The sequence below is a fragment of the Rhinatrema bivittatum genome, chromosome 13 (genome assembly GCF_901001135.1).
Source record: "Rhinatrema bivittatum chromosome 13, aRhiBiv1.1, whole genome shotgun sequence".
Lineage (NCBI taxonomy): Eukaryota > Metazoa > Chordata > Amphibia > Gymnophiona > Rhinatrematidae > Rhinatrema > Rhinatrema bivittatum.
In genome coordinates this window covers 68,711,261-68,736,792 of record NC_042627.1, presented here as the reverse complement: position 1 = coordinate 68,736,792, position 25,532 = coordinate 68,711,261, and the positions used below count along the sequence as shown (strand labels likewise).

The 25,532-nt window shown below is 43.8% G+C and overlaps 1 long non-coding RNA gene across 1 annotated transcript in view; it reads left to right on the top strand.

Moving 5' to 3' along the window:
• Window positions 1-20,795: 20,795 nt before the first annotated feature.
• LOC115075470 overlaps window positions 20,796-25,532 on the top strand; it is a 78,909-nt gene continuing 74,172 nt past the window's right edge. Inside the window, exon 1 of the long non-coding RNA XR_003852526.1 lies at window positions 20,796-20,964. This is a non-coding gene — a long non-coding RNA (uncharacterized LOC115075470). The remainder of the gene's footprint in view (window positions 20,965-25,532) is intronic.

Sequence of the window (25,532 nt, the reverse complement as noted above, 5' to 3'; positions counted from 1 at the left end):
AGGTCCGTATCACTTGCAAAAAGATGTATCGTCCCTTCTAGGTCTGCAGTCTCCCATGGAAATATTGAATGGAACCAGCTCCATGATGGGTTCCTGCTGCCTGCCTTCTGCTGATGGCCCTCATTTCCATGGAGTAAACTCCATCCACAGCCTCACTGCTGCTTATTGTTCGGTTAGGGTCTAACTCATTCCACCACTGTAGCGGCTCCTGAACTGTCAAAGGTCTTACAGCACCCTCCTGGTCACCCCAGCAATGACATCAATCTGATTTGTCTGACAGGACCTCTCCCTACTGATCCTAATGATGTGGCTGTTTTCAGGGTATTCAGTAATCCTTTCCTTTAGTAGTTATTCTGTACTACCAAGGTCAGGCTAACTGCCCGATACATGTCAGTCTCACCTCTGATACCACTTCTCTACCCTTTACAAGTCCTCAGTTATCTAAAGAACATGTAGCAAGACAATTTTGTTTCCTGGATGCATATTATGATGTGTTTAAGTGAATGGTTAAAGATGATGTGTTTATAAATTGCTGTGCGGCCCTGAAATTGGAGAGGGGAATGTAGGGCAATAAACCAGGAGAGGGCGGGTGACATAGGAAGGATTCCAACAAGGGTGGACAGAGAGCGGTAGAAAAGGATGGAGTGAGAAGAAAGAGCTGAGGGAAGCACGGCAGGGAGGCCGAACCTAGGTGAGGGAAAAGATTTGTCATCTGCGAGACTGCAGCCCATTAACCTACATGAATGCTCATGGTTGCAGTCTGATGCATTTACACGGGCATGAGACTGGAGTGAGTGCATCCATTTTGGGGGCAACTGCATGACTGACTATAGGCATCAGAGAATTCTACTAAATGGGGGGGGGGGGAATTTGTTACTTGTAGTTGGAAGGGGGAGACTTGTGAGTGCATAATGAACGCCTACGGTGGATCCATCTACATAGCACAAGTATCCCCTGAGCCAGACCGATAGCAAAAAAACAACCCTCCTACCCCCTCCCCCCCCCCAAAAAAAGCAACCTGTATTAATGTGGAAAAGGAATTTTGAAAAATAGAGGCCCTTGCTCCCTTACCATTTGTGTGTTCTCATAGAAATCTACTTGTTCTCTTCGCCTCTGTTGTTTACAGACAAAGAATGAATGAGTGGACAGAAGCAGTAGCGTTTTCAGGACCCATGGTGTCCTTCGTGCTGGTGATGGATGGCGGACGGTGGTGATGGGTATGGACAGGTGAGATTAAGGATACGACATTAACGGCCAATCAGTGGCCTTCATGAAGAAAAAGCCTTCTACCTTGTAACAAAATGCAGAAACAGAATCTGATGGGACCAGAACACTTGAAGGCTCATCCAATTTACCCAATTTACTACATACAGATGTGCTTATATTTTTTTAGCATTTAATTTTGCTTTGTTTGAGAGAACATTATTGTAAGCACCTAACGTAATTATATAGGTAAGTAAAGTATGACAGACAGCAGACAACAAAAAGCTCTGTAATGTGTTTTTGAAGTATTTCACATCTGTCATCTTTCAAGGTAAGAAATTAGTACTGGGCATCTCTAGTAGGAGGTGACAGAAGCTTGTGTGTTGCTTGAATACAAAAAAAGGAAGAATCCTGGATTTTCCAGAGAGCCCAAAAGAAGAAACCCTTTGCATGGCAATGCAAATAAAAATGTCAGACGTTACGAGTGGAGTTTGGTGTTCCAAATCATACCAAATCTGTTTATTTTCAGTTGAGGAGAGATATTTTCAGAGATCCCTCAGGACCCGCCCTGCAGAGATGTAGTACAGGGAGTGGAAAATACGTTCACGCGGTCCTCTGCCGTCCCTAGGCTCATCACGCAACTATAATCGATTACTTTTATACAGTGTGTAGATGACCTGGCTACTGATCAGGCTTTGATTAATAAATGGAACGCAGATTTGGATATCGATTTTGATGATGCTGATTGGATATTGATTTGGCGCTCCTTTTTCCACATTGTCTATTTGTAATAAAAACCAAGAGCTGACGTGCATACCGATATCCCACTTTCCTTTCTAGTTTCAGCAGTTCTAGACCTTTGTGCTGGAGGTTGTGTGGTGGAGCGGGGAAATTATATTCACATATGGTGGGGCTGTGATGTAGTGCAATTATTCTGGGAAGAAATTTGTGGTTTGCTTAATAATATAGTAAAAGTTAATCTTGTACTCTCCCCTCGGTTTTGAAGCCACATGGGGGAAGTTTTGGAAATGGCATGCTGAGAATTAGTACGTTGGATGAAATAATGTAATGTGGGCCTACTTGTGGAAGATGTTTTTAATCGTGGCCTCTGACATAATCCTTATATTTGACCTTTCATGCTTTGGCATGTTGATGGAATTAGTTGTATCTCTCTATACACAATGCTGTATGTTTGTTTCATGTCCTGTTTCTTCTAAAAATAAAAAGTTAAAAAAACAAAACTAAACTAAAAATGGCCTCCCTTTGCGTGTTTTGAAATGCCAGGTGTAAATATACTTTTTCTATGTTTGTCATGCATTGATCTAGCACATTTGTAATATTTATCATTTCAGTGTAGGAGTTTTATTGCATGTTATCATTCACTAATTTTTATTTTTTTTTTACTGTTTTCATTTTTGTTTTATAAGGCTTTACGATGATATTTTTTTCTATTTTCTATTTTTCTTATATTATTTTGGGGTTCTTAAAAGGTCTTACTTGTTTACTAATCTACCTCACCATGAGTGTTTCAGCATTGGGCGAGTAAGAAATATTAAATAAATACATTCTCTAATGCCAGGCAGCTTCTCGTTTAACTAACTGAAAGGTATGGTTGCCAACTGGTTCCAGATTTTCAGGATAGATTGATCCAGTCCTGGTTTTACCCCATTGCATGCAGGAACTTGTAGTTTTGTTTGTCTAGAGGAAATAATAGGAAAATCAGAATAAGTTCCTTAACAGAAGACTTGCGGGTAACCTGCATGGAGCGGCAATTACTACCCTTAACAGAAGGCTTGTGGGTCACCTGCATGGAGCGGCAGTTACTACTCTTAACAGAAGGCTTGTGGGTAACCTGCATGGAATGGCAGTTATTACCCTTAACAGAAGGCTTCGGAGTGTCCTGCATGGAACGGCCGTTACTACCCTTAACAGAAGGCTTGTAGGCAACCTGCACAGAGTAGTAGTTACTACCCTTAATAGAAGACTTGGGGATAACCTGCATGGAGCAGTAGTTACTACCTTTAATAGAGGTCAAGGGGGTAACCTGCACGGAACAGCAGATACCACCCTTAATAGAAGGTTTTGGAGTAACCTGCACAGAGCAGCAGTTACTACCCTTACAAGAAGACATGGGGGTAACCTGCACAGAGCAGCAGTTACTACCCTTACAAGAAGACATGGGGGTAACCTGCACAGAGCAGCAGTTACTACCCTTACAAGAAGACATGGGGGTAACCTGCATGGAGCAGCAGATACTACCTTTGATAAAAGGCTTGGTGGTGATCTGCACAGAGCAGAAATTACTACTCTTAACAGAAACATGGGGGTAACCTGCATGGAATGGCAGCTACTGCCCTTAACAGAAACATGGGGTAACCTGCACGGAATGGCAGCTACTGCCCTTAACAGAAACATGGGGTAACCTGCACGGAATGGCAGTTACTGACCTTAACAGAAACATGGGGTAACCTACATGGAGCGGCAGTTACTACCCTTAACAGAAACATGGGGTAACCTACATGGAACGGCAGTTACTACCCTTAACAGAAACATGGGGGTAACCTGCATGGAGCGGCAGTTACTACCCATAACAGAAACATGGGTGTTATCTGCACAGAGCAGCAGTTACTACCCTTAACAGAACATAGGGTAATCTGCATGGAGCAGCAGTTACTACCCTTAACCAGGCCTGGCACCACCGGGTGTGCAAACCGTGTAATTGCACGGGGCGGCACACCCAGTGGGACAGCGTCAGGAGAAAGGCTTCGCAGGTCGCTGCGGGATGGGCTCCAAGGCGGCCTTGATCTTCTCAAGCTGCCGCGAGGTGTATTCCACGACCGCCCTGTTGCCGGGCCTCCTTGGGCCGCCGTTGACACAAACGCTGTTCCTCCTCCTTCCTGCCTGCGCAGCTCCGGCAACATTTTTCTTCCAGGGCCGCGCAAGCAGGAAAGAGGAGGAGCACCTGGACGTGACTTTTTCTTCTGAAGCTACTGGACCCGTTCCCTCCGGTGGCGGAAGAAGTGGAGGCCCGTGGTGCCACCGGTAGAATCGGGTCCATCAGTGGCAGAAAAAAAAGTCACATCCAGGTACTCCTCCTCTTTCCTGCTTGCGTGGCCCTGGAAGAAAATCATTGCTGGAACCACGCAGGCTGGAAGGAGGAAGAGCATCAGCCGCTGCAGAAGAGGAGCAGCAGTGAAAGTTGCAGAAACGGTGGCGGCATCGCTGAGAAAAATAAAAAGTTCCCCCTGAAGCAGGAAAGACTACGAAACACGGGCTGTTTTGGGCAGCTCTCAGTGTCATTTCAAGATAAGTGGCCACACTTTTTTTTAAATTGTAAATGCATGGAAAAAAGAGTGAGTTGAAAGACTGTATGTGGGAGTGAGAGCCTGTATGATCGGAAAGACAGCATGTGAGAGCCTGTGTGTGTGTGTGTGTGTGAGACAGCATGTGAGAGCCTGTGTGTGTGTGTGTGTGTGTGTGTGAGACAGCATGTGAGTTTGTGTGAGACAGCATGTGAGAGACAGCACGTGAGAGCCTGTGTGTCTGTGAGAGTGAGACCTCATTTGAAAGAGAGAGCATTTTAGAGTGAGAGCAATGTGTGTGTGTGTGTGTGAGAGACAACATGTGAGAGTGAGAGCCTGTGAGTTTGTGTGAGACAGCATGTGAGAGTGAGAGCCTGTGTGTCTGTGAGAGTGAGACCTCATTTGAAAGAGAGAGCATTTTAGAGTGAGAGCCGTGTGTGTGTGTGAGACTGCATGTGAGTGTGAGAGTGAAAGACAGCTTGTGGGAATGAGAGCCTGAGTGTGTGTTTGAGGGAAGAAAAGAAGAAGACAGGTGGATAGAAAAGAAACAGAATAAAAACAAACCCTGTAAAAGGAATTGGCAAAAGACCAAGAAAGGGAAGATGGAAAAAAAAGCCTGTGACCAACTGATTAGAAAACTGAGATCAGACAGCAAAGGGAAAAAAAAAATCATTTTTGAATTTTTAGTGATTGGCATATGTTATCTTTGGGAATGTGCAAGAGTAGCACTTTATGCCGATCTCGCGATGTACGAGATCAGCACGGAGGAACTGGAAGCCCACGGGGCCTGCAGAGAGGAGGCAGCAGAACGGGCTTCAGTGCCAGTAGCGGTGATCAGCACCTCCAGAAATACCCACGCAGTGACAGTAGCAGCAGAGGAACGAGAGAGGCTTCGAGGTTGCTGGCAAACGAAAGAGAGAAGGTCTGCCTTCAGTGTGTGCAAACGCCTTTTAGTTAACGTATTGTAGATGTTGTGTTACCCTATATAATATGAATGTCGCTTTTATAAACCAGTGCGAACGACAGCATATAAAATGTATAAATAAATGTATATAAATGGGGTCTGCCTGGGGGAGTTTGTGAGAATAAATGGGTGCCTGACTGAGAGACTGTCTGTGTGAGAATGGGGGCCTGCCTGGGTTTTGTGTGTGTGTCTGTCTGTCTGTCTGTGCGCGCACTGCAGGTGGATGCCAGCAGCTGAAATGAAGATGAGAGCCTGACGCTGCTGGTAGATCCCAACCAAAGAAAAGCTGGAGATGCCTGCGGGTAAACCTGAGACCGTGTGTGTGTGTATATAAGAAAGAGAGGAGAAAGTTTGTGCATCCCTCTCCCAATAATCCCTGACAATCTCAGGGTGGCTGGAATTCAAAATTCCCAGGTATGGAGAGTGTTCATTTTAAAATTCCTTTTAGTTTTATTTTTCAGGTGTTATTTGTTGTGCCTGCTGTTTTAAAATATTTTTATTGGTGTTTAGCGCATTTAAAAAAAACTTGTATATGAGGTTTTAATTATTTGACTTTTATTCATAAGCTTTTTTTTAAATATTATTAGTATGTTTTTAGTATTATGATTATGTATTTATTTTATTTCTTGATTTTATTGAATGATATTTGAGGAAAGGTGATGGTTCTGTGTTTTCATGTTGCACTGCATAAAGAGTCTGGCTTCTTGAGGTGTCCACTTCAGTTTTTGTCTGCATGTTTGTATTTCTTCTTTATGGTTGCTCTATTCTGTATTTGGTGAGGGTCTGTTTATGTTCTGCATGTGTGACTGAGGTGAGGCATTCTCCTAATAGGAAATGTATTAGTGTTTTTGGGCTTTCAGAGGGTCAAGCCCACACACAACACAGGTTACAAGAGTCTTTTTTTTGCAGGGATTTCTGGTTGGCATCACAGCAGTGCATGTAAATATAACGTAAAAGATATTTTTACCTCAAAATACTGTACTTTGATATTTTTCATGTAAAATATAAATGCATAACTCTGAACTGTGTGTGAGGAATGGGGCGGGGGGCATTGTGCAAGGCTATAAGGTTTGCCTAGGGCACCTAATGCCCTTGCACCAGCCATGGGTTCGAGGAGGGGGAGGGTAGATGGCGTCACTGAAGGGAGCTGGGTGTTTTTTTTTGATGGGCCCCGGGACAGCACGGTGATTGTTCGCACAGGGCAGCAAACAAGCTAGCACCGGCCCTGCCCTTCTCAGAAGGCATTGGGGGGGGGGGGGGGGGGGGGTAACCTGCCTAGAATGGGAGTTACAACCATTAGCGGCAAGCTGGGCAGATTGGACGGACCCTTTGGCCTTTATCTGCCGTCATTACTGTGTGTTGCTCTGTGAAGCACGATTAGAAAGTTTCCAAATTTCCCCCTCCTTGTGGGTGCGCTGAAAGGCTGACACCTGCTTGCATCTTCAAGGGGCCAGTTTTGTACGCCCCCCCCTTAGGAAGGCTCCTTGAAGGGGGCTCCTAATTGCGGCTGGAAGCATCCGGTTTGTGCCGGCAGAAGAAGATCGGGCAGCGATGCCAACGCTCACCATTTCCGACATCGTCGCTGCTGTTCGCAGAAAATGGGTACCCTCCCCCCAGTAACAGCAGCGAAGCACAACTGGCTTCCAGTTCTCTCCACTCTAAAACTTCTTACTCAGTCGGGGATGCACTTTCACCTGGCTGGCAAATTAGTGACCTTGTAGTTTCATTACGCCCTCCCCTAATAACAGAATAAGAAATGCATGTACCGAAGAATGTTTTGGGGTTTGTTTGTTTTTTTCACTTTGCAGCCTAATCTTTTCCTTCTCTGTGATTCCGTAGTGGTCATAGTGCACAATAAGTCTGAGATGTCGGTCACATCATCCTTGTTTCCATGGCAACAGGCCATGATGTAATAAACATCAAATTATGTTAATTCCAGTTCAGAATCAAGTAGAATGTGAGTTTCATTTATGGGAACTGATACTTTGGGTCAAATGCAAATAAATCAAAGAACAGCAAGCAAACCATCACAACATTGTATTATTTTTGCTATATTTTTTTTTCCCAACTTCCTGAAATTTTCTCTTTTTTTTTTTAATAAAGCGGGCCCTTTTCTAGATCTTCGTAACCTGGAACGACAGGATGAGTTTGGCATGTGGGTGTCCAGCTTAGTCACTGTGCCTTTTTCTTTAATTTAATTTAATTTTTTAAACTTCAGTATTGCCAGGTGTTTTCAAAACTTGAAAAATAAAGAACAGGGTGAAGACTGTGATGCTTCTCTGGTTATGTTCTATTTACATCCCTTAGCCTTGAAATGTTCATGTTGATTCCTTATTACAAAAAAAAAAGAGAGGATAAAAAAAAAAAATCCCAAAGCATTTCTGTCTATAAAATGTAGATACTGCTGTGAAAGGGGAGCACTGCCCTTTAATTTTCAGATGACAGGCATAGCAAATGTCATGCTAGCCGTGGGCTTCAGAGGAAGAAAAAAGAGCAGTGTGAAACAAAGCAGCCTTATGTTATGTTATGGCAGTGACTACTTTGGGAACCATCAAATAATGCACGATATTTTAGGAGGCCAGCCTCCGTGCACTTTTTACTGAGTGGCTTTTGTAAATTTTCTGCCCCGTATCTACAGCCCTGCTGTCTGTGCAAGCAATGCCCAGTACATAAAAAAAAAAAAAAAAACCCCAACGGTTAAATTAGTCTGAAGCATATATTTTATAACAACTAAAGAATAACCAAGGGAATCTGCCAGTTTTTCATTTTTTGTTTGCTCTGGAATTGAGGGAGAGGGGGGCAGTCAGAGTGCGAATGGGCAACCACTAGGATTAAAATGTATGACTGCTGCAAATAATGATATTTGTAGTACTCTGTTATATAATGTAAATATAACGTTAATATTATTATCCTTATTAAGTAAATTTAATGCTAATATTATTACCCTTATTAAGTGTTCCATGTAAAGCCTGTTGCTGCATTATTTTCTCTGTAAACCGATAAGATGTTCCCAACGATTGTCGGTATATAAAAAGCTTAATTAAATAAATAAATAATTAAATAAATAAATAAATATATAAAATAAATATAAGGTAAGTACTGCATTATTATTTGTCTTAAACTAATAAAGTGCTCTCACCAATTATAAGCACATTAAATAGTAAAGCACAATAATCTTTGTAGAAATAGAGCTGTAGTTTGAGGAGTCCGTGGTCTTAGACTGACGAGAAAAAAAATACTGCAATTGAGCCCAATTAGACAGATGTTTATCGTGTGCATCCGGATGGTAACCAGAGCTGCAGGCTGCTGAATGGGGAGCTTTCCTTGTCGTATGTGCAGACGGCGGAGTTTCCTCATGAAACCACTGTCTTCCTGAAGATGTGGGCACAAATTAATGTCTTCAATAACGTAATGGCTTTCTTTGGCTTAACCATTCGAGTTAATATTACATTCAGTACAGAGAATGTTTTAAATGTACATCAGTTACTTTAACAGAAGACAGGAAATGAGAATGTGAAGTATTGGGCCATGTACATTTTATTCTCTTGCCAGAGTACTGCTTTTCTTCCTTCACCGATATCCTAGATACCCTTCACGTAGAACGATCAGCTTCCTTAGTCATCATACCAGTTCTGAATGTACTCCACTTTGAAGCCCCTGAAAAGCAAATTATAAATCAAATCAATCAATAAATAGATTGAAATTATAGAAATAAGCATTAACAAAAAGGTTGAAGGTGACATCCTTTTACTGGAGGAACGTAATACATTTGGGGCTCACTTTTAAGGGCTTAGGTCAGTTTATTCATGTTAATTATTGTGATAGCTGTGAATTCAGTTCATTGGTGGCAGTTGATTAAAACAGCACCATTACATTTCCGTGGCACGCATTGGTTTCAGCAGCCACAGCTGATTTCACTGGCATATATTTGTTTCCATGGCTACTAGGCATTTCAGTGGCACCCACTGGTTTTCAGGGCCGCAGTATATTTCAGTGGCATCTTTTTTGAGTTCAGTGACCATGATGCATTTCATGGCATGCATTGATTTAAGGATATAATCCAACAAACAAATAGGAGAAAGAACTTGCACTCCAAAAAATCATCCACACAACAAGAAGGAGATGCAAAATGAGTAAACTGTCCAAAATTAAATTCATGTTAGTTCTCAAAACGTTTTTGATTTTCAATATGAAGCGGCTGCTCCAAAACTCAACGTGGTGAAATTACAGTCATCAACCAGGTCCCCCGACACGCACCCGGGTTTCGCTCAAAGCTGCGTCGGGAGGGGCTGAACAGTATATTTCAAACACTGTGAATCAATCAAACAATAAATGCAGGTCAATATTAAGGACAGCAGAATAAGGCAACCTTATCAGTGACGCTGAGACACATACCTTAGTAGAGATTTCATGTTGAATAAATGTTCGAGTAAAGGAGAGCGGACAGTACTAACCGCAGCGTCCATTTAAAGGGCCAGGTTTAGGCGCGAAGCGCTACGCCAATCAGGAAGCACCAACACAGAGCATGTCCACCAATGAAAAAGAACCAGGACTAAATGAAGTGAAACCATTCTATCTCGTTATTGAGACCTTGAGGGGATAAACAATCCATTTAAAAAAATCCATTTTTGTTCCCTACGTAATAACATTTCTGAAAAGTTGTCCCCCGCGCGCAGGGCGGGGGGGAAAACAACATCGATAATCAAAAACTTACGGTCCGCCTCTGTACGTGAATGCTCAGACCAATGGGGAACCAAGGAGGCTATTTCACGGCCGGTCTGAATACTGGACCGACGCTCAATGATCCTAGTGCAAACAGGGTTTGAAATATACTGTTCAGTCCCTCCCGACGCAGCTGTGAGCGAAACCCGGGTCCGTGTCGGGGGACCTGGTTGATGACTGTAATTTCACCACGTTGAGGTTTGGAGCAGCCGCTTCATATTGAAAATAAAAAAACATTTTGAGAACTAACATGAATTTAATTTTGGACAGTATACTCGTTATGCATTGATTTTAAGAACATAAGAAGCGGCATCGGCGGGTCAGCACAACGGTGCGTCCAAGCTCAGCGTCCCGTTTCCCCATCTGGGTGACTTGGAAGTACCCAAGCAGATCCTTACAGGGTGATCCCGTTCTCTGCTGCTGAATCACAGAAGGAAGAGGTGACAATCCTCCATCCGTCCGTCCCCCCTCCGCCCCCAGTCTACCTGGCAAATCATTTTTAAAGGCCCTGTCCTCCAGTGGAATTGTCCAAACCTTTTTTTTTTTTTTAAATCCTGCTACTAGCCATGACTTCACCATCTGGCAACAAATTACACAGTGTAATTTATTTATTTATTTATTTAGGTTTTTTGTATACCGACATTCTTGTAGAAAGTACAAATCACACTGGTTTCCAGAGAACAAAAAACTTTGCATGAGAGCATTACATGAAACAAAGTGACAAGTAACAATATTGAGCTAACATCATTCTCAAAGTGAATATAGAATGTAATTCGACAATTAATAATTAAATAAAGTTTAAAACCAAAATATTTGCAAACGGAAGTTTATAGATTCTTAATAGCTTTATGGCTAATCAACATAAAGAGACTGTGTTACGTGTTGGACCAGTTAGTCAAGGTTGGTCAATGTTGTAAGCAGAACCTCAATCAGGGAAAGCTAATTTAAAGAGCCATGTTTTGAGTTTTTTCTTGAAAGACAGGGGACATGTGCAATGATTGAAACAATGCTTCCTTGCATTTGTTTTAATTCTGTTACTAGGTAGTTTCATGGAGTGCTCCTAAATTCTAGTACTATTTGAAGGGGCAAATTCCTATAACATTCCCAAACAATGCATTTTGAATAATCTGATAACAGCCCGCCTAAGGGCTGGATTTTCTAATATCGCAGAGCTCTTTGAATCCTGCAGTAACAGGGGGGAAGGGGGGGGCGGGCCTGCGAAAGCTGGCAGCAATCGCACCACCATGTGTTATCGCTCCCGGCTTTTGCACCCAATAGCGCCACCGTGACAGGTGGCGCTATTGGGCGCGCTACTGGCAGCGATAAGGGGTCTTACCTTTTTGCCGCCAGTGAAGTTTCCGCTGCGTCCGCCCCGACGACGCCCCGACGACGCCCCGACTCCTCCTCTTCCGGTACCGACTCCGCCCCAACTCCGCCCCTTTCTAGCTATCGCGTGCGATAGGGATAGAAAATGACCCCCCTAAATTAGGCAACAAATATGCACATAAGTTGCACCCATTTTCAAAGCAGGCTTACCCGCGAAAGTCTGCCTTGAACACTCCCCCACCAAATGTACCCGCAAACAATTACACTTGCTATTGTGTGACAGAAAATCTTTAAGGGAACGGAGAATAAAGCAGAGAATATCATAATGCCTCTGTATCGCTCCATGGTGCGACCTCATCTTGAGTATTGTGTTCAGTCCTGGTCACCACATCTCAAGAAAGGTATAGCAAAATTAGAAAAGGTACAGAGAAGGACGACCCAGATGATAAAGGGATGAAACAATTTCCCTATGAAGAAAGGCTAAAGAGGTTAGGACTCTTCAGCTTGGAGAAGATGCGGCTGAGAGAAGATATGATAGAGGCCTATAAAATGAGTGGAAAGGAACGAGTAAACATTAATCAGTTGTTTACTCTCTCAAAAAGTACAAAGACCAGGGGACACACTGAAGTTACTTGGTAATACATTTAAAACTAATAAGAGAAAATATTTTTTTACTCAACGCATAATTAAGCTCTGGAATTCGTTGCCAGAAGATGTGGTGAAAGCTTTTAGTGTAGCGGCATTTAAAAATAGTTTGGACAAGTTTCGGGAGGAAAAGTCCATAAACCATTAAGAGAGAACTGCAGAAATCCACTGCTTATTGTTGGGATAAGCAGCTTGGAATCTCTACTCCTTGGGATCCTGCCAGGTACTCGTGACCTGGCTTGGCCACTGCTGGAAACAGGATACTGGGCTTGATTGATCTTTGGTCTTATGTTCACATTTAAATAGTTGATTACTATATTTACTATAGGTTGCTCGGCAAACTTTTGGTTGTTACTAATGCCGTTTAAAGATGGCTGCTCCTGTAGAGGCCAGTGATAACATGCGACATCAGATGCTGACTTCATGTCTCACTCCCAGCCTGGTAACTGCACATGTTCCAGGACCTCTGCATCACCCGAGCATGGTCGTATTCCTAAAAGCTCCCTTCCTAATTATGCACCATGGGTCCAACATGACAACAGGCAAATGGCAATAAATAACTGTTGGATCATCCCAGAGAGTGTGAAGGAGCCTTAAAGGAGCAGTACAATTACATTTAAGTGCCCTATCTTCATATCTGAATATCTCTATGTTCTATCCCTCATTAAAGGGCTAAATTTGTGGAAATGATATTTCCTAAATTGAGTTGCCTTGGCTAGAGTGGAGACTGAGGTTGGGGGGAAAAGAGAATCATTACATGATTATTTCAGTAATGTGTCAGTCTCTGAATTAAGGCATTCAAAACATCAGTAATGGATTTAAGACATATAGGGGGTTATTTTCTAAAGCTTTATCGCTTGCGTTAGGGCCCTTACGCATGCAATAAGGCCATATCGCATGCGAAAAGGGTCTTTTCGCATGCGATATAATGCAAATTAGGGGGAGGGGCGGAGTCGGTGGTGGATTCGCTGCTGGCGATAATGTTACTAACATTAATGTTACTAACATTATCGTCGGCAGTAGTGCGTCGAATAGCACCACCTTTCACGGTGGCGCTATTAGATGGAAAAGCCGGCAGCCTACATGGCGCACTGCCGTGGTGCGAAGGACACGGGCTTACGCAGGCCTGCCGCCTGTTTTCGCAGGATTGATGAATCCAGGCCATAGTTTGAATTTTGTCTGTAGACGTTTTGTAACATTTTTTCTGTGGTACGGAGGGACCGATATAGTAAGGTGCATTTGGCAGAGCGCACAGTTTAACCCACAGTTGTATGTACATTTTTTGAGCGCAAACTTTATTGCTGACACAGCAGGTTTTGCATACAAAAAAACGTACGTACAACAATATGCGTAGAGGGTAGCACCCTCCCATGCAAATCCCATCTTAAGGATGGCATTAGCTATTATTCCCCTCCGCCCCTCCCTCCCATTGCAGAGAGGTGCGCTGGCTTACCTTGTCCTTTCTTAGTGCTGGAAACTGAACTCCCAGTCTGAGGGGGAGTAAAGTTTCCAAAGCTACTGTACAGGTAGAAGCTGGAGTTGTGGTGCTGGGCCCTGCAGTTGGGATTGTATGCACAGAAAATATGATTTATGCTCACAAAAAAATTGCTTTCTGTGCTGAAAACATTTTTGGAGTACAGAAAACATGTTTTATGTGCACAAAATTACTTTCTGAGAATAAAGCATTTTTTTTGTGTGTGTGCATAAATCAGATTTTATGTGCAGAAAACAGGATCTGAGCACACAAACCACGTTTCCTGTGCAGAAAACAAGGTTTTTTTATTTATTTAAGACTTTTTTTTTTATACCGACATCAGTTGACATTGAACAGGGTGAACAGTTAACTTAGGAAAAGGAATTAGAAAATTACACGAAACAGGAAGAACTGAAACTTGGTTGTATAAGGAACAGAAACAAAAGACTAGAGACAGAACCAACGTATTTACAATTGAAGTATAAACTTAAGGAATAAATAAGCTAGAGGATAATGGGTTAGGGGAGTGAATAAGGGGGGGGAGGGGAGTGTGAGGGAAGATTATGGGGGATGACCATAATGAAGTGGCTTCTTTTGTTGGGTGGGAGAAGGATAAGTGCCATGGCAAAAGCCTGGGGTAGCAAAGGAGAAGTTATGTAAAGGCTTCTGTGAATAGCCAAGTTTTTCGTTTTTTTCTTAAAGGTCAGGGTGCAGTGTTCTTGGCGTATGTCAGGGGGCATTGAAGTCCATAAGGATGGCCCTGCTATGGACAGTGCCCGTTCTTTCATGGCTATGTGATGGGTACGTTTGAGAGAGGGGATGTAGAGGGATCCTTTACAAGCGGTTCTGGTAGGTCTGTTCGATGAATTGTAGTGAAAGGCGTCATTTAGCCATTGGGCACTTTGGTTATGAAGGGTCTTATGGATGATAGAGAGACTCTTGTGGAGGATTCTGAAGCGGATTGGAAGCCAGTGGAGGTCCTTAAGTATAGGAGTAATATGGTCTTTTCTGCGAGTGTTGGTGAGGATTCTGGCCGCAGCATTTTGAAGCATTTGGAGGGGTTTGATTGTGGTTGCAGGAAGGCCTAGGAGGAGGGTATTGCAATAGTCGATTTTGCAGAAAAGTGTGGCTTGGAGGACACGTTTATGTCATGAATCATGTTTTGTACATACTAAGCATTTTCTATGCGTGCATTTTTCAGTTTGTGCGCGTTTTTAAATTCCCAATGCATTAGCATATCATTAGCTTACTGCATCAGGAGTCAAAAAAAATTGTTAGCATGAGCATTAAGAAACTGTGCACTGAATTTCAGCGCAGTTTTTGACGCTCAGCTTGTTATATCGGCCCCAGAGTGCATACTGATGCCTTACATGCCTGTTTGCTAAAACTATGTTCCAGCTAATATGTACTGCTGCTTTAATTATGTCTTAAATATTCTCACAATTACTGATAGTCTTCCCATCTGAAAAACAGAATTTCCAGAAGATCCCTGTTGGATTGTTAATTTAAATTTCACTCCTGTGATTCCAGCATTCCAGTTTATCTTCTACCAGGTGAGACCGAGAAGTAAAGTTCTCATCCGCAGCACCAGTATGACTAAATGAAAACCTAAGTAAATTACTCAGATAATATGTTTCCTTAGTATGCATGTAAAAAATAAATAAACTATGAGGTTCTATGAATAATTTCAACAGAGAAACTTTCAGCTTCATGATAATCTGCTACCAAAATGCACTCTTGAAAGACGAAACAAAGAGCAGAATAACAAAGCTGGACGCATTTCTGCATGCTCGGGTTTGCACCCCGATTGTACTCCGATTTTTACGCAGACCACCAGTATATAATGGATTGTACATGAGCAGTGTATAAATGAAATCTGTGCGTCCACTGAAATTAATTCATGGATGTGACTGCCATCGCTATGTGACCATCTTAGATTTTTAAAGGTCAATCCCCTGCGGAATCCCTTATTATTGAAGTCAGGTTCTGAGCAGGTGGGGGAGAATGGTTCAGGACAAGGGTACCTGGGAGGACCCATTTAGATATTATATAATGATGATAGCATCTTTATATAGCGCCTTTGTCCAAGGAGCTTAGCAGACATTGGCCCTGATGTACTAAGCTTTTTCTCAAACACAGTGGGGGGGGGGGGGGGGAGGGGCTTAGTAAATCAGGCCCATTATGTACTTTTTTTTTTTTTTTTTTGCAATATTATACTCATTTTGTCAAACTTGGAAGGATGCATGGCTGAGCTGAACCATGTGTTGCGATTCCGGGCCGCCCCCGGAATCGCCACCCACCTGGTCGGGCGTCCGCACGGGCCCCGCGTGCCCCGGGCCTCCGGGGATCTCTGCCGCCGCAGGCCCGGCGTCTCCCCACCTTGCCCGGGCCTGCAGCGCCTTCAGCTCCTGCCCCTTCGCCACGCCGGAGCAGCCGGCGTCTCTCGGCGGTAGGCCCCGCCCCCTAGACGCACGCGCGCGTCTCAGCTGTAAATTTAAAGGGGCCAGCGCGGGAAATCTTCGGGGACGCCTCCTGATGACATCAGACGCTGCAGGGTACTTAAGCCCTGCAGCTGGACTGAACCTTTGCCTTGCAACGAGGTTCCCAGGTTCGTCCTGCTCCCAGTTGCCGAGTTCCTGCTCGTCTCTTGATCTTCTGGTTTTCGACTTCGGATTGGCTTGTGGTTCTTCCTGGCTCCTGACTTCTCTTTGGCTTCGGTACTCCTCTAGCTCTTGACCCGGTTCGGCTTACGGTACTCCTCTGGCTCTTGACTCGGACAGGCTGACGACGATCCTCTGGCTCTGGACTCGGACTGGCTGACGGCGATACTCCGGCACCTGACCCTGGCCTGGTGAGCAGCGACTCCGTCGGTAGAGATCTCCTAAGTCCCAGCGGCCGGGTTCCTACGGGCTCCTCCCGGGGGGGGACACCGGCTTCCAGGGTGAATCTCCTAAGTCCCAGCGGCCGGACTCTTACGAGCTCCTCTCGGGGGAGTACCGGCTTCCAGGGCGAAGATCCTCTTCCACCAGGTCAGCCCCTTCTCCTGGCCCTTGGTCGCACAGGGCCCTTCGTGTCTTCCTCTCAGCTGTCCGCGAGCCTGCCTCCGCCGCCTCCCGCTTGGAACCGGTGTCACAACCTCTCAAAGGTATCCCATCTCCTGGTTCCGATCGGCCCAAGGGTCCACGAAACTTACACCATGAACTGCAGGTTTCCCCAGATGTTGTAGATTTAGATTTATTTTTATTTATTTATGTATCCAAATTTTATATTCTGCTTTTCAGTACGCCGTACGCTGTTGAAGCTGTTACGGTAAGTCCCCTTGGCACTGTCGGGCTGAAGAAAGATGAAAGAATAAGGACAGCACAGGAAGTAAGAAAGGCTGCACAATAAGAGGCCAAAGAGCAGATGTATCAAACGTTTTGCTCTGGTGCAAAAATTACTCCCGTTCCCCCCCCCCCCCCCCCTGTGTTCTAGCCATTGAAAACCGTGGATTGCCTTGCCTGATAAATCTGGAACAATCTTTGCACTGGAAGAAAGTGATGATACTTTTTTCCTAAGTGACTTGCTTAATATCACGCAATAAAACATGCAGTAGTGGCTAATGCAAGCAGACATCTGATTTCTGTCCCGCCAATTCTGTGCATTTGGTTCTCTGGTGAACAAATATCTCTGGTTCCAGCATGGGAGGCTCCAGGGAAGATACTGCTGATTTCTTTTGTTAAATGGCTAAAATATATTCAAAGGGGTTGGTTTTTTTTTTCTCTCCAATATATTGCCTCCAAGGACCTCTGCCTGCTAAAAGTTGCACAGTTAAACAATTTAAGAGGATTTTTTTTTTTTTTTTTACTTTTAAGTAAACCCTCAAGTCTCAAAGTAATCCTTCCTCTCTCATAAACTTAATCCTAATATGTGCTTCCTTTTGAAAACAGAAGAGGAGTCTGTGCCATGTAGTTAACCGCTTGTTAAATCCTTTGTATTCATCCACATATATCTTTAGAGAGTTGTTAAGTGTGTCACTGACATATGCCTGGAACAAGCTAACCCGGGCTGCCCTTCGTTATAGGATTCCTAGATCTTGATTTACAGCGGCCTCCTTGCTCAAATTAAAGGTCAGCCACCAGCCTTCCTCTAACAACAGATTCTGCACTCCAGTGTCTTGCGGTGGCTGAAAGAATGGAACAGGCTTCGCTAATTTGTTCCTTTTGCATGCAGAGGTAGGCATAACAACCTTACCAAAAAACATAACAGCTGGCCAAACTTAACTGTTTGCACAAGTTTACTTCTAGTTTTGCCACCCTGCTGGGAAAAAGGACTAGGACGGGGCGCCATCCTGCAGGATGAATAAAGGTGCTGCTGTAATGGAAGTGTGCAATAATAACCTCACCTTTAATATCACAAAGTATCAGCGCAGTCTTGCCATAAGATTTATATAGCCTTGATTTATGGTGCTTCCTCTGAGCCCATGAAAATAGGGCGTGAGCAGAGGTGACTCTAAAGGAAAGTGTTCCTTTATTTTTTTATCTTGAACAAAAGGTGCAAATATCTCTTCATGAGATGCTGGGGCGAAAAGAAGCAGGATGGGAATCGGTGATAAAGGGGAGCTGACCAAAAACTATAGGAGCCGTGGAGATAAAAAAAAAAAAAAAGACACAGGTCTAGACTTATTAAAGTTTAAATGCAAAATCAAAGATTCATCTTTGGAAATACAACCCCCAGTAGGGTTCAAAGGCCAAGCCTGGGGAAATTAGTAATACAGAAGTTGTAGAGTTAAGAGCCATAGAGGCCATTGGTGGACACAGACCCATTCAGCAGGGAAGACTTACTGACCGTGGAAGAAATTCTAGACTGATGTACGGCAGGGAAAAACCTAAAAGTTACATAGTCCATCATGTTCAATCTTCTCTAGAATATTCTCAACATTCGCTATTCATTTATTTTCTCCATTTCTTTCCTATACCTAGAGATTAGCACCTCATACCAGGTCTTGTTTATTTTCATTTATAATGTCCCCTCCTTCCCCAACCCAGGCCACATCTTCTCGGAGGTCATGGACTCTGCCATGCCCTCTTTCACCAGTAGGGGCCTCCATAGTATCACCGGCTGTCTTCCCTCATTCGTTATGGGTGAGGGCATCGGCTCTACTGCACGTCTGACCCCAGTCGGCTCCAATGAACTGTACACTCGCTAAGTCACAGGACGTCCAATCTAGTTTTGTTTTGTTGGTGGTGTGTTTAAAAAAACCAAAAACAAAACAACTCTTGGTAGGTATTTCAGTTAGATCCAGCTCTACCCTGTTCCAGAGTCTTATAACCTGGACTGCAAACATTTATTTTGATATTAAATTTTATCCTCGATCGTGTTTAACTCATTCCCTTCGGTTCTAACTCCTATTTCCTATTACTCTTGTCAAGCACCCTAGGACTTTGACTGTATTGCTAGCTACTTCTTCACTATGCAAGGTCATTTCCAATTTGTTGTCTGTTTGGGTACCCTGGTGATTTTCCCAAGTCATATTTTCCAAAAGCTTCTCTCCTGTTTTATAAATTGCTTATTTGCTTTTGTTCCCTAAATGCAAGACCTTACATTTGTCGAAACCGAATCGCATTTGTAATTGCATAGCTCATCTCCTTAACTTAGCCAAATCCCCCTGCAGCTCTTTTGATTTCTAATCGAATATTTGCTATACCGCTGCTTTCAGCGTTCAGCGAAAATTGTTGTTTTACCTTTCAACTTGCTAGGTGAATTCTAAAGTCAATTCAAATACATTTCGCTAATTGAATTGTTTGCAAGACCCAGAGTAAGCTCCCCTGCAGCAAAATCCAGTTATCAGTTGAAACTGGGGACTTTTCACTTTTCTGACTTGCCAGATTTTCAAGTGCACTTTTTTTTTTTTTTTTTTTGGCATTAGGGAAGAACACGAAAGCAACTAGTACCATTTTTTTTTTGTTTCCTGCTGGTCAGGATCTGACTGATCTTGGCTCCTGGGATGCCTCGCGCCATTGAGAATAGGGACTTGCAAGAACCTAACCCTGCTGAGCGGCTTGTGGAAGTGCAGGAGAGCTGCCATGGAGGCAGGGGCGACGCGCAAAAGCCTGGGGGGTGGCATTCAAAGGCTGTCTCCTTCCAGCTTTCAGCCCGTTCAAGTGGGACTCGGATCGCCCAGACAATCATCCCGGGGAGGTGGGGGGTTAATGGGGAGAAATGGCAACATCAATTAATACAAGAAAGAAAGCGATTGTGCGTGCACGAGAGCCTGACAGAACAGTAGGGAGTTAGGACGTGGATTCAATTTAGAAAAGGGTGAAAAAGGGGGGCAGGGATGCAGCCACTGTGCAAAAAAAAAAAAAAGCCGCCTTCGTTTGATTGCTCTCTGCAGAAAGGAGCCTCTCGTTCCGGCTGCTCCGTTGGCTCCCTCCCCTGATAACGGGATGCAAATCGCAATGAGTAGGATTTTTTTTTTTTTGCTTTACATGAAGCAGGGCAGCGGATCTAGGGGCTGCTACTCCTCCTCGGCGCGCAGCGGGGGTGGGTGGGGAGAGAAAAAGCGAACAAGAGAGGCGCCCCGGGGGAGAGCGAAAGGGGCGCGCGCAGAGACAACCCGCCGCTTTGCCAAGCTCGCGCCGGAGCCGCGCCACGCGCCTTGGCACCGAGGGCGCTCACTGCTGCTGGGGATTGCATCCGTCCGCCGCCCCCCCCCCCGCGCGACGGGGAAGGCTGCTCGCGAGCGGCGCGCGCGCGCTGACATTCTTGCAATCTGTTGCCATGGTCGCTCGGGGACTTTTGTTTTGAAGCGGGCACCCGCTCTCTGTCTGTCCGTCCCCCCCCCCCCCCCGCCGGCTCCTGTTCCAGATTACGTCATGGACGTCCAGAGATGTGACAGGCCACCTGTGGGTCGGAGGTTTAAAGAGACAGCCTCCAGCCGCCACGCTAAGCCCCGGCTATTGTCTCTGCACCCCATATAAAGACGGTGGGGGTGGGGGTACTGGCCTCCACTCCCCCCCCCCCATCCCAACCCCGGCGGTACGGCTCCAAATGGAAGGAGGAGCAGCAGCCCCACCACCCCCCACGAGGCAGCTCGGGCGGAAAAGCCGAGTGTTGCGCGCGCCTTAAGAGCAACTTCTACTTCGCGTCTCCCTAAGGGGGGAAGACGACGCGTCTGGCGAAGCCTCCTTCCTTGTGGGGGTTTTTTTTTTTTAAATTCAAGACCATTGGCTTGGTAGGAAGGCGGCTGCAGGGGCTCGAGAAGAATGCGCCCGGCGCGCGCGGCGTCCCGAAGCGAGCGCCCGGCGCGCGCGGCGTCCCGAAGCGAGCGCCCGGAGAAGAGCGAGGTAAGGCTCGGCTGAATTTAGCCGGGAGCGGCCCCATTCGTTTAAGTAACGCTGAAGGGGGGGGGGGGGGGCGCGCGCTGCCCGCTGCCCGCTGCCCGCTGCCCTGCCCGGTCTGGATGCGAGCAGAAGCGAGAGGGAAGCCGCGGGGCGAGGGGAAGGGCTCGCATTCACCTGAAAACACAAACTAGAGACGAAGCCTTTTTTATTTTTTTCCCCCCCGAAGAGTTTGGCGCGGCTCTTAATCCCCTGCCCCACCGGCTGCGGCTTTCACTCCCAACTTTTGAGCATCAAGTTCCCTGGCGCTTTCCGCAACGCAGCTCTTGTCCGTCTGAATGTGCTTGGCGAGGTTTTTGTAGATGATAATATATTTGTATTTCTCCATCGGGACTAAGGTTCTCAACGTGTCTTGTCCGCTTTGGCCCCAGGGTGTCCCCCGTCCCCCCCCCCTCCCCGGGAAAGCATGGGAGGCTTTTGCCGGCAGATCGGGTGCAAGTTTTGTATTCTGGCGCAAAGCGACCCCCCCGTTGACTTTTGAGCTGCTCGCGTTTCCTCAAGTTGGGAGATTTTAGTGATGTTGGGGGCTCTGTAAGGAATCTCTACTACCTTTCATTTTTTTTTTTCGAGTAACTTCAATAGGCCAGCGATGGGGGTACTGGATTTATTGATGCAATAAATTGCTAAATATACCAGTGTTTCATGCTTCCAAATGCAGATTCTAAAATGCAAATTAGGCAATATCCTGTGTTTTTAGTTTTCATTATTTCAGTATGGAAATCACCAAACTGATCTTTACAACTGCGTTTACAAAAGATTTAAAATGTCATTTGACTTTCCTATGACAACTATTCCCAGTAATAATGAATGCTTTGCTGCTGTTCATTCTACTTGATTTATCTGTATTAGGTAAAAATGTCTTTGTAATTTCACTTTCTAAACTCTTTTCTTTGTTTCTCCTCTGGCTGTTCACGGTTCATTTTTTCTGTGATTTCTTTTTTGTTATGCTCAAGTTTTTCAGTAGAACTTGAATATGCACTTAACTGTACCCACAAAAGCAGAGGGGAAGGAGAGAGTGAGCGATACCATTTTAATGCATTATACAGATTGCAGCAAAAAGTCTGCCTCTAATTCTTTTGTTGCTAGGTTTCTGATTTTTTTTTTTTTTCTGAACAACAAGCGCATTTTTCATGGTAAATACTACAGCCATGCAGGGCTTTGATTATTTCTCTTTGTTAGGTTTGAGATAGGACTTGTTAATAAATGCATGGCTTGACCTTCAGAAGGGACTATTAGCCTTCTGGTCCTGCTGGGAAGGCAATAATTTAATTCAGAAAACGCATGATTTTATTATTTGATTGTAATGCAGTATAGCGGAGGTTGTCTCTTTTGTCGCCTATCATCCCCTACAAGAGTTTCCTGAAAAATAGGCAAAAGATTTCTCCTGGGTCCAACTTGGTAGAAAACTGACTAGGTGCATAGTTGACCTATGAAGGATCTTCAGTTGTGTAGTCTTGTCGACCCAAGTTAGATTGTGTTTGATTGTGAAATATGCACAGTTGGCTACGTTTATCTACCATTTTTTTCCTCCTTGCAATTCTATTTAAAAAATTACATTAAACATTGTCTTGCCAGCCAGTAAATATATTTCAGAGAAAAAAAAAGTACCTTAAATTTTTTTTGCAAAACTCTTACAACCACAATTAATTTTTTTTCCCCCAGATTTCAATAAGGTAGTATCACCTAGGTCGATTATATGGGCAAGTTCTCAGTTTCGATGTAGGGTCATAACAGTAAGTTAAGTAGAAGTGTGATTGCCTAGGGACCGATTCTTCTGTCTTCCCTTGCACTGTATTTCCTTTCTGTATCTCACTCCATTTTTATCAGTCTTCATGGCATTTCAGGAGGGAGGGTTGCATGTACACATGATGGGTGAACTTTTCATTTTCTAGGTTATTATCTGCTAATGTTGTGGCTGCTTTTTTTTTTAAATATAATTAAAAGGGTGGATTTAACTGGCTCTGTGTTGCTGATAACTAGAGGTTTCATTAAGACACATTCAGCACTAACGTTAAAAAAAACAACAACCATTCACTCGAATCTAATTTTCAATAAAATAAAAAAAAAACCCTGTGGACAAATTACTATTATTTTTAATAGCTATTTTAATTAATGTGTTTTAACCTGGTCCATTTTAATAAATCTGTTCCTAAAGATTTTCATATTGCGAGTTTAATAGTAAGCTATGGCTCCAGTGCCAAATGTGACCTGTAGCATAGGGGATTCAGCATGTCTGTTTTTATGCCACCAAAGTTGTGAAGTCCCATAGAATTTTTGAATTCGTACCAAAATGGAGCAGAGCTAATTTTTGCATTTTAAGGCTAAAGGCAGGGAGAAGTTTGGAGGTAGCTCTGTGAGCTTTTGCTTCATGTCAAAGTGTGTCCCTGAGTAATAAATACTGAATCCCTCTGGGTTAGCCGTTTGCTTTCCATCAGCTTCATTTTCAGCACTGGACAGCAGTATTCCTGTAAAATGTACTTCATTGTTTGTGGACACAAATTGGAGAAAACCCCTGGACACAACTGGCCCCCTAATGCTGAAAGGCTGCTAGTCTGATGCACCCCCACCTGTTGACATTTTCCTCAGGGCAGAGAGGGCAAGATTCTGCTTTCTGACTGTGAAACTTGTACGGTTACTGTTATTTATCCTCTACCTCCTTCCTCCACTCCCAGTACAGAAATTTGTATTCTGCATCTATGCACGTTGTCGGTCAGCCCTTCATTTCTCCCCGATGCTACCGGAGAACTGTTAAAAGTTGTATTTTGGGTTGCAGCCTTTCTCCGCCTGGAAACTAGCGTCATCAATACCCAGAGCAACCATATAAAAAATCTTTCAGGGCTGAGACAAAGCCACTACATACAGTTTCAATCTTGCACTATCAAATCAGAAAACAAATGAGTAAGTGCGATTTGTTTTGTTCTGTCTGTCTAGAGAGATCTATATCTATCTTTATATCTAGCTATATGTAACTACATCTGTCTATATGTGTGTGTGGAAATCTATCTATATATAGGCTTTGCTTCACTCCAGTGAAGGCATATGTACGGTATTTCAGTGTGTGAGAAATTATTCGCACATGCAGTCTGACACATACAGTTCTAAAAAAGGACTAGAGAGCTTTCATAGAATCCTGGTAATCTGTGGGCAGATTGAAGAGACATAAGTATATGTAACTAACAGATTCTAGTATGGACATTCAGAAATTAAGGCACGTCACTTTTTTAAGACATGTATAATTTGAGCACTGCTCTTCTCATTAAGAAGCTGACATTTTCTAATGCAGGAAACTGAGTGTAACTCCTACAAGGATCTGGCATAGAAATGGATTAGATATTGCAGTAGGACAGACTTTTTTTTTTTTTTTCCAGCGATGAGCAGGGTGCTTCTGATTGCAAACATACCGTGGTTTCTGCTGATTGTTACTGCCACCCTATCTATATGCATTCAGTAATCAATGATAAAATCGCATGAGAACAAAATACAGTGCTACATATTTGCATCCAGCAACATGTAGGGCACGGGATTATTGGGCTACGTAGGGCTATGGTTTTAAGTAACCAGAAGGACATCAAACAGATGGATCTGATTTGTGGAATCATGGTGCTGTGGTTTGTGGAGTAGGTGTCACCACTGTGAAATCTGTCTTGCTGCATGCTCCCCTTCACATCCTCCCTCACAAGGAAGGATAAAATGCAGAGAGCAGAATTGCCACATCATCCAGATTTAGGTAAGTCTCTGGTGTCTCATTTTTATTTTTTGTTTGCATAGTTCTGAAGAAAGATAACCAGCCTGCATAGAAGATACAGTTGATTTAATTAATTGGTAGTGAACTGATAAATGGAGAAGATAGGTTGCCCAGAGATATTATTTTTTTAACAGAGATTTTAAAATGACAGGGTGGAACTCTAAAAGACCATTTAATTGCTACAGTCATAGCAAGTTGACAGAGTAATGAATATTTTTTTTCTCTTTTTTTCTATTAGCAGGTTATCCACCAATGTATAAGGGCAAGGCCTATTCCTCTTGGATAAGCCTCTGGAATCATGAATTACAATCCAAGAAGAACAAAAAGATTTAGACCCCCCCCTAAGGATGAGAAATATATGAAGGCAGGATTGAAATTAGAAAGTAAAGTGTTATGTATTTTTTTTTTTTTTTTATGACCACACATTTTTTCTCTACTATGAAGAATGTTGGAGGTATGTCTTTCCTTAAGCCTAGCTGTCCTGATCACACTTTGTTTTTTAATCATGTATAAAAAAAAAACCAACTCAATTGTCTTCCAACTAACTCAGTGGCTTTTGTAAATAAAAAGGAAATATTTCACAGAATGTTTTGTGCTTTTTTTTAAATTTAGCTATAAGTCTGTAAATCAGTGGCACTCGGCCTTTCTCGTTCACTGATACGTGCTGCCCTTGAGTTGAGTCTCAACAAACCATGGTGCCATGTTTGTCTGAACAGGTTAGCTCTGATTTGGTTCTCTTCCTCTGTTGCTTTAAAGATGGTGAGGTGCA